Source organism: Lygodium microphyllum, chromosome 2 (assembly GCF_053477565.2).
Source record: "Lygodium microphyllum isolate KBCC chromosome 2, Lygodium_microphyllum_v1.1.10, whole genome shotgun sequence".
NCBI lineage: Eukaryota > Viridiplantae > Streptophyta > Polypodiopsida > Schizaeales > Lygodiaceae > Lygodium > Lygodium microphyllum.
In genome coordinates, this window is record NC_141136.1 from 155,449,557 (window position 1) to 155,459,125 (window position 9,569).

Consider the following 9,569-nt stretch of genomic DNA (forward strand, 5'->3'; position numbering starts at 1 on the left):
TGAATAGAGTTGGCCACCATAGTTGGGATCGTAAAACCTTACATGTTATGGTTGTGGCATCGAAGTGGCCTCCATCTATTCCGACATGAACTTCTTGCAGTACTTCAATTTCTAGCTTGCATATACATCTCTTCAAAAATCCATATTGTGCCACCATATATAGTTGTCCTGCGACAATCAACTGAAAAGGTCTTGGTTTTATGAGTAATCATCTAAGGTGAGCCCTTTCTATCAGCCATTTAGATAGTCCGTTTGTCAATATGTTGATATTTGTCAATCCAAAAAGGTGTTACATAATCTTTAAAAAGCTAAGCCTCTTGCTAAAGAATATATAACTATGAATCTGGGATATTATCAATTATTCTAATTTCTTTCTCTTCACTTGTCACTCTCAACGTGTGCTCTAGAATGTAATAATGCTTTCCTTTTCTAAAAAAATGTTGAAATTGAACTCTAAAAGTAACAATAGCCATCTAGTGATGCATCCTATGGTACATGGCTTATTTACCAAATTTAGCAAGGCTTGATAGTCTACAAAGAAGGTAAAAGGGGTGGCAAGGAGATAATAGTGAATTTTTTTCACAACATACACCATTCCAAGTCCCTTTCATTCCATGGTTGATTAGTTCATTTAGGTTTCTATAAACTTAACACATAGAACATTAGCTTCTAGTCAAGAATCCATAGGATAGGTACATTGATTAGAACATTCTTCAAAGCCTCGTAAGCTTGTTGGCATTCATCAATCCACTCTGAATTTACCAAGAATCTATATAGCAATCTCATGATGGGTGCATAGTTGAGCACAAAGTGTCTATAGTAACCCATGTGTCTAAGAAAGCACTAAATCTCGAGCTCATCGCATACAGTCTTTGTTTTGTGGGTCTGATGTTTGGATCTATTGGGATAGTATGGGTTTAAAATCAGTGTGACTCCATGCAAGCACATCTAGGAATTCCTTAAGAAGTACAATAAGTTTTTTCTCACCCTCTTCCGCAAGTTCTTCAATAATATATGCGGATTTAGGAGGTTCTCCTTTCTCCACGAGATTCACTTCCTTGAATTTTTGTGGGTCCCTCAATCACTTCATTGGATTTCCCTTTGTGTTTAGCTCCCAAAAGAATAACCATGCAATCCCCCTTTTTGAAGCGAGTGAACCTCTTTGGGAGATCTGTTGGCTTTTTTTAATTTCCATTTTTAGAGTCTCTTTTTTTTTTGGGTTTCCTTTAACTTTCTTTGCCTCAAATGTACTAGTAATTTTATGTGGAATTGCTTAGCTAGAGTCCGCTATGGAATCTTTAGATTAGAATCTATGCTCTTATCTGACTCTAAACTTGTCTTGTCTAAATCTTCAAGTGAACTTTCATTTTTTATTGGTGCTTCTACAATTTGGAGGATATCAGGAGTGGAATAAGGTGTGAGGATTGAAACACTATTTGCTCATGATTGAGCACCTCCAAATATTCCAACCATTCTAGCTTTGACTTCCCTCTAACAACTCTTGCATCCACAAGCAATCCATCCATCTTTTTGGGTTTAGGATTTTCCATGATTTGTTCTATGGTTTCACCATCTGAATCATATTCCCTAGACTCCAACATTGTTGTCTTCTCTTTCCTCACCAATGGAACTTTCTTCAAACTCACTTACATCCTCTTCTTTTGGCTTGTTGACCTTCATTAGAAATGTGACTAAATCGGCACAATAATCAAATAATGTGTGGTGCTTGTCCAATTCCACTGGCGTTGTTGAAGCAACTCTTCAAATATTAATAATAAGTTGGCCTCAATGTTGAACTTTAGACACCATCACCACAGAGCAATAATCTTTCTGAACTCCCAATGGTTGGTGGCGACATTGAATCCTACAATGTTAGGTCCTCCCAAATTCATCATGAAAGAAAGTATCATCAAGTCGGAGGTGCTAAGTTGGATTATTTGTGTCATAAGCTTGTCTTCACCAGCTTGACTGAGTGTTTTGTTTGCTTTTCTATACTCTTCTTCTTCTGGAACAAGTCAAGCATGGCATGAATATGCATCCAAACTTGTTTGTCATCCAAGTAGAGGATGTATTTGTTGAGGAACTTTGATATGGCTATATCATTTTCATATTCTCTAAGAACATAGGATCTACCATCAATATCAAGGGGCATGGCATTCCAAATTTCCATCTCTAGCCTTATTACATCCCATCTATTCCCTAGGAAGACTAATCTGTTACCCTATTCCTCGAGGACTTGGGCCTTCTACATTCAAGGGTGTTCTATCAATGAATCATAATCTGCTCCCTTCATCACAATGAAGTTCACTATGAATTTTATCGATGTGATTTTTGCCACCTTCCCAAAAGGTTTTGACTCCAAGGGCTCTTAGAGAAGGGCCAATTGGTTCCACACATGTATTGTTTCTATAAACCACATGGAATGGTGATTCTTGTGGTTTTTTCCTATTTTCTATCCAATGTTTAAATGCTTTCCAAAGGTTAGCGGTACTACACATTAACAACTTAAGCAACGTTCTCATGCTAGTCAAAGCCAGTGAGGCAACAAGGCCAAATTGCATACCCTTACAACATGAAACCAATGACTTGGCTGGTTACTAATTTGTTTGGGGATTGTGAGGCTTTGGCCCATTCTAGCTTCAAGTGGATTAGAGGCTAACTTTTCAATTTCAAGTCCTTGTCTAGGATAAGACATTGGTGTAGTTCTTGACAACCCTATGCCACTTGTATTGAAAGTAGAGTTTAGCATTTGCTCCCTGAGCTTCTTGCATCCACCTCTTGGCTTTGTTAATTATTTCCTATTATCAATTTAGCATTGCGATATTATTTTGCCTTATCGGCTTCCACCATATTAGTGCAAGGAGTAGTGGTGGCACTCTTTGCACTTGACATGCCTTTGTTCATCAATTCACTGAAGCCACTGTTTCCTACTATAGTTTATTCATTTCAATTGTTTGGTCCTAAAAACTTATGACTTGCAAGAAAAATGAATTTTGGCCTTAGGTTTTAGAAATCATTCCCAATAGTCAATGCACGAATACTCAAAAGCATATCTCAAGTCAGTATGAGAACCAAATCATGTTAGATAAAATAAATTATGATAATGAGATGCTTCGATACATAGATAGTCCCTAGATCACAAAAAAATGGATATAAGCGAATGGTGCATCAAAAAGAATACCTAACCTATCTCATTCCATAAATTCTACCACCTTATGGGATGACCAAATTGCAAGCAAAAGGTTAAATTACAAATCACTTGATAATACTCATTGGTGTAACAAAAAATATGGATCCATGACCCGCAATTCAAATTCCCATAAAATCACACAACAAAGATGATTTTATTGTTTGCAAGGGTTGTTATTGACATAGTTGCCCTTGTATGCTATCAGATGAGGGCATCCATAGCTTCCTAGACGAGATGAACATGCCCCAAAATCAAACTAGCACTTCATCTAGCACTTTAGATGATGAAGCACAATGTGGAAAGGGGGATAAGAAGCAATCTTATCTACATTATTGGAGTTTACCCTTAATGGATTATTCAATCCATATTCATATGATGCAGCCAAGTAAGTGGGGCTAGCACCCACAATTACAAAGAGTAATGGGTGATAGGGACTGGAGGAATGATGGCTAGCCAAGTAAGTGGTTAACTTTTTGTTTTAGGGACCTAACATTTGGAATTTTCCAATCGCATAAAGAGTCAAACGCCTTTCAAATCATTACACTTTGCATTTCCCTCTTCCCCTTAGTCAAGTGGTTGAAACCCCTCTTATTTTAATCAAAATGCTAAAGCTTCTCAATGCAAAGCAAAGCGAAACAAAGTAAAGCAAAGCAAGTAAGAAAACCTATCAAAAATCAATAAAAATAGCATAATGAATGAGGGACTTGACAAAAGTATTGACCCTTCAAAACATTTCAATCTTACATTTTATAAACATCTTATTGTAAGTAAGTAAGTTTTTGTGTTCCAACATTATGTTTTTGCTAAGACCTTGCGTCTTAACCTTATATTTTTTATTATTGCATGTACTGAAAATTTTAGTCTTTGCATTCTCATGTAGGATATAGTGATTTCTAAACACCTTGCCATTTAGATATTGCATTTTCATCACATCACAAGTGATTTCGTTGTATGATTTACTTTAAAGCTTATCATTAAAAAAGTGCAAAATACCATTGAAAGCAAAAAGGCTAGGCTTATCCACCTTTATAGTTGATTTTGATGGCTAAGCTTACCGTATTGTATTGAAGACTAAGCTTATCTTTGAAAAAAGTCGCTAAATGATAGCCCACGCAAAAATACATTTTTGATATGAATAGACATTGATGACAACTCGTGCCTATAGGTATTGGGTTGAGTCACATGTTTTCATTGCCATTACCAAAATTTAGAACCTAGCAGTGGAGTTTTACAAAGGTGATAAAGGGGAGGAAGATGATATGATGTCAAATCAGCATTCCTTGTTATCTCTAGGTGACATATGTGCTATAATATTGCTACAGATAAAGAGTTGCAAAAGGGTGTCCATGTTTAGGACATATGCCTCCACTTATATTGGTTTTTTACGTATGCACTTACCCACAGAAAGTCATGTAACCAAATGCTTAAATGTATTCAAGTTGTCGGGATTGGGTTTCTAGTTGTCCACATGCTAATGGACCTCCCAAAATGTTCATTTCACCCATTTGATTGCCAAGCAATTTAATATCATTACTCAATTGCTCTTGATCATGGTTTTAGGGGATGGAGTGTCAAATGGTGGCAAAGCGATTTGGCTTGGCTCTTAAAAAGCTAGCTTTCCCAATCAAGTTATAGGGATGAAAAATATACTACATAAAAATGTTATTTTCTAACCATACTTATAGATAAAGAGGGATTCAAACCCCAACTATTCAAAAGAATACTTTAGATTTCAAAACTAACTCTTTAAACCACTAAGACATCCATCCATTTTTTCGACAAGATTATGTGCCATCAATATTCAACCAACACATGTTTTTGTAAATTACATGCAATAGAAAAGAAAAAAAATAGGTCATATTGGCAAGGATGGGGGACTTAATTGATTTCTTTTTTTCTCTCATCACATCTATTTTGGATAACGCTAGTTAATAGATTCCTTTTTAAAAGCTCAGTTATCTTTTTTTGCTTATGTAAACGCAATCACTGTGTTACACTTTAAGAACATAACAACTAACATAAGGGTTTCTATGGAAACTAAACTATAGGAATCCTTTCTAGCAAGTAACTAAATGGCTTGGCAAAACTTAAGACATTTAGTAAAGCTTTGAAAGTGTAGGCCTCTGTTTGACCTTTTCCATTGGCCATATGGTTGACCAAAATTGATTGTGATTACTAGTGAAATGATTCCAATTAGGGCAAACTTTTCAAACTGTAGCTTGCCAAGTTACGATCTTTTGTCTTGATGCAAGCCATAGCTGAAATTCCAAAGAGCTACAAAAGCATGCTAACTTAATGTCATCTTCATTTTTATTGCTTTTTATAATACATTTAAATTAATATATTTTTAAGTAGGAATGAAAGTAATACCAAGTCAAGTTTGCATTGCATTGCTTAATATTCTTAAGTAGTCATTTAATGTAATTTACTTTAAGTTGGAAATTAAACAAAACATCAATGTAACATTGCATCGTGGTATAATAAAGATGATATCTATGATTAAGAAGAATGATTCATAATAGCTTAGGTTTACTAGCATAACTTTACATGAGTTTGCAAGGGAGAGATGGATATGTAAAGCTCACCTTTGAAATAACGAACTAATAAGCCTCAAAAATAGATGTGTCACATGTGACTTCTATGGCAAACAAAGGGATCTAAATCCTCAACACCAACCTTGGCAAGGCTATACTTTACCATTCAGCTATTTTTGTCAACCCTCTTTGCACCTTGGCTATTGAATTAGTTGGACTCATTGATTTGCAATTGACAATTGATTTTGGCAAGTTCAGACCACCAATCTTAGGAAAGGCAAAAACTCATATATGAAACCACGTAAAATGTTTCGCCTGAACTCATGTTTTTAACATGAAAAGATGATGTCCTAACCATTATATGAAAGGGACTTATGTGCAAGCATCTGGCCTTATATTTTATTATCAAAATCCTAGTTGAGGATTTATTAGTTGCTAATGTTTACATAGTTCTAAGATTTGACAATAAATAAGTGTGCTAAGGCATTTGCTTTATTACTTTTGTATGTTTTTTGGACGTGTGTTTATTTATTTATTAGTTATTCTTCAGTTATGGAAAATCGTTGTCCGTTTATTGAACCATCTGAGCATTGAGTAAAGGACACCACTAAGAACCAAATTGGCTTCATTTAGCATATCACAAGCATTCAACATGGAACTAGCCATTATGATAATATTTCCTAGGCAAAAAGAAGTCTTTGGTATAACTTTAATGTTCCACTTCCAAACCCTAACAACTCATATGTCAACGAAAGCTTTTGGAGAGTAGGTTCTAAAATGCATGGCCATTATAGTAATATTCATTAGGCAAAAAGGAATATTTACTATACCTTTATTGTTTCACTTCCAAACCCTAAGAATCCATATCTCAATGAAAAGCTCTTGGAGAGTAGGTTCTAAAAGTGCAATCTCTGACAAGTTTGGAGTTCATTTGCAAAAACTTTGCTTCCATTAATATTCCCTAAGCAAAAAGAATTTTTTGGTATAACCTTGTTGACCCACTTCCAAACCCTAACAATCCATATATTAACAAAAAGCTCTTGGAGAGCAAATTCTAAAAATGCAATCTCCAACAAGTTTGGAGTTTATTTATGAAAATTTTACCATGCTCCCATTTTTTGAGGGAATATTTTAATTAAACTCCCTTACAACACCATTTTTTTAGCTCAATTTTTCCCTAATGTAGACATGGACTCATAGTTTCCTCGAAAGAGTGTGCAGTCTCTTTTAGCCACACATGTATGCTCTTATTGTCCATGCCTAGTTTCCACAATACTTTTGTTGCGTCATCATGGGACTCAAGTATCCTGTTTCCAACAAGCAAAATGTATCTCAATGTTCTAAAAACTTCAATGCATCAAACAAGCACACTATCCATGACCTAATGACTTTCCTATAAAATCGCAAGGCAAATGCATTGTATTCTTAAACAACTCTATTACGGTTGAGAATCATGCTAGCTAGCTCTTCTCAACCTAAACTTATTCCTCTACATATGTGCCAATCAAGGGCCAAAACTCATCTATAACATCTCCATGCTAGCTAGCTCTTCCCAACCTAAACCTATTCCTCTACATATGTATTAATCAAGGGTTAAAACTCATCTATAGCAACTCCCTGTATTAAAAATCAAAATGCTTGAAAAAACACAAGCATACATTTACATTTTAGAATTTAACGGGCTTCCAAAAAGGGTACATAATAATTTAAGTGAAAGAAATCATTTTAGTTTACAATACTCATTGTCAAGAGAGGAGAGAGAAAGAGTGGGAAGGAAACGATCTCTCTCTCTCTCTCTATATATATATATATATATATATATATATATATATATATATATATATATATATATATATATGCGTGCATGCGTGCGCGCGCGTGTGCAAAGTTATTTATGATTGTATGCATGCATGTACAAAATTATTTAGTTTATGTGTAGCCTTTGTATTGAGCTTAAGGACTAGACAATTATTTTAGTAATCTTAGAACATGTTTATTACATAGGAATTAGAAATGATTAGCCCAAAACCATGGCATTCAAGCAAAGAAATCAAGAAGCCCAAAAAGGATGCTTTCAAGCACAAAAGGCTAAAGTAATATAAATCATACATATATCTATGGGGGAGGAGTTCACCCACATATCAGGGGAGATTGTGACCCATCTTCTTGTACGTTTTGGTCTCTATTTTCTTAATTGTGCAATTTTTATTCTGTCAATTTTCAATTAGTATTTACAATTGTATGGTGAAGGGCTATAACATTGGTATTAGAGCAAGGTGATTGGTCTTCATGTCATACATCCATCCATCCATAGGACCATCATCAACAACATCAAGGGATATCTCTTTGATTGTTGGATAAGAGTTATGCATAGTGATCCATTGAGCAAGACTCTTCCCCCTTCAAATCCACTCGGAGTTGTCAACAACTTTTACTCCTAGAATCATTACAGGCTCTATAGTCCTAGTGGCGGTTTATTCCTCCATCTTTGACGATTAGACTGAGGACAAAGAGCCTCCTAAATTAAAATTGTAAAAAAGAAATGCTACAAAGCTTTATATTGTAGCCTAAGTTACAATATAAAAAGCTTTAATACAAGGCCTTTCGTCAAAAACAACTGTTGTGTGACTAATAGCCCCATCTTCGTTATTATGACCTCCAATGTAGATGCCAACAATATCATCATGTCACCCATCTCCATCAATGTTTTCAAGAAATGGCAACCATATGCCATGATTCGTGTCACCGTTGTTTTCCTTTCTAAAGCACTAAGCTTAGTTAAAGCTTGGTAACTAAGCAGCCATGTTTTATTTTACTTTTAGAGGAAGGGAGGTCCTATTTAAAATTCATCCCTTGGTCCCCTAGTTCAAAGAAAACAAATTTTAAAAAAGGCCTATAATAAGCATGGCAATGTTTGCATCCCTCGTCCATATCACATCTGATCATCCATTGCTACCACCACTCATCCCATTCATTGGTCATGCCACCAACAAAGTCTTATACTATACAAGAGTACACTAGGAGGCATCCCTTTCAAAATACCAACTAACAAGGCATCTCCATCAAGTTATCACTATCAACTACAGCCACCACATTATCCACCACTCTCACTTCCATCTACTAACCATAGCCAACTCTTGTCATTTGAAAAATGATAGTACCAATCAAGCTTTACTATAAATCTTTTAAACACAAAGCTAAAGCTTTTATTTTTCTTTTTCCTTTGGCCATTTGAGGTTCTCCCAGGCAACCATACGTTAAGTCCACTTTCCTCACATGAACTACAAGCTTACATAATCTTCCAAGAATTTGTGTTTAATACCAAGTACATTCCAATTATTATAACCCCATAAAAGGGAACTAGTTAAGAAGCCTCCCCAAAGGCTTACTAAAAGCATTTTCTTAAGACTTATTTTTAAAACCTTTAGGTGAAGCTCCTATACAAGGACTGTTAAACTCAACTACAAGCATGTTTATCTACAAGATTTATATTCAATAACTTATTATGCTTGCAATTCTTGTTGTAGAACAACTTACATGCTTAATTGATTCAAGAGCTCCAATTTTTCATGGGTGCTAAAACAAAGCTCCAAGAGATCCCACCACTCAATATGAGATCCCATCATTCAATATCACCATGGCCTACAAAGACACATCAATATTCCCATTGTTGGATATAAAGTCCCTTCGTCTCCGTGTATATAATCATACTAGTGTAAACACACCCTTATTGTACCCTAACATATAAATACATTCTTTCATTCTTTGTGTACCATGACGATCTGGTACATCTATCTATGCGTTCACTCTCTCTAACTCTGAACTCTGTTGCTCATGCCTCTATC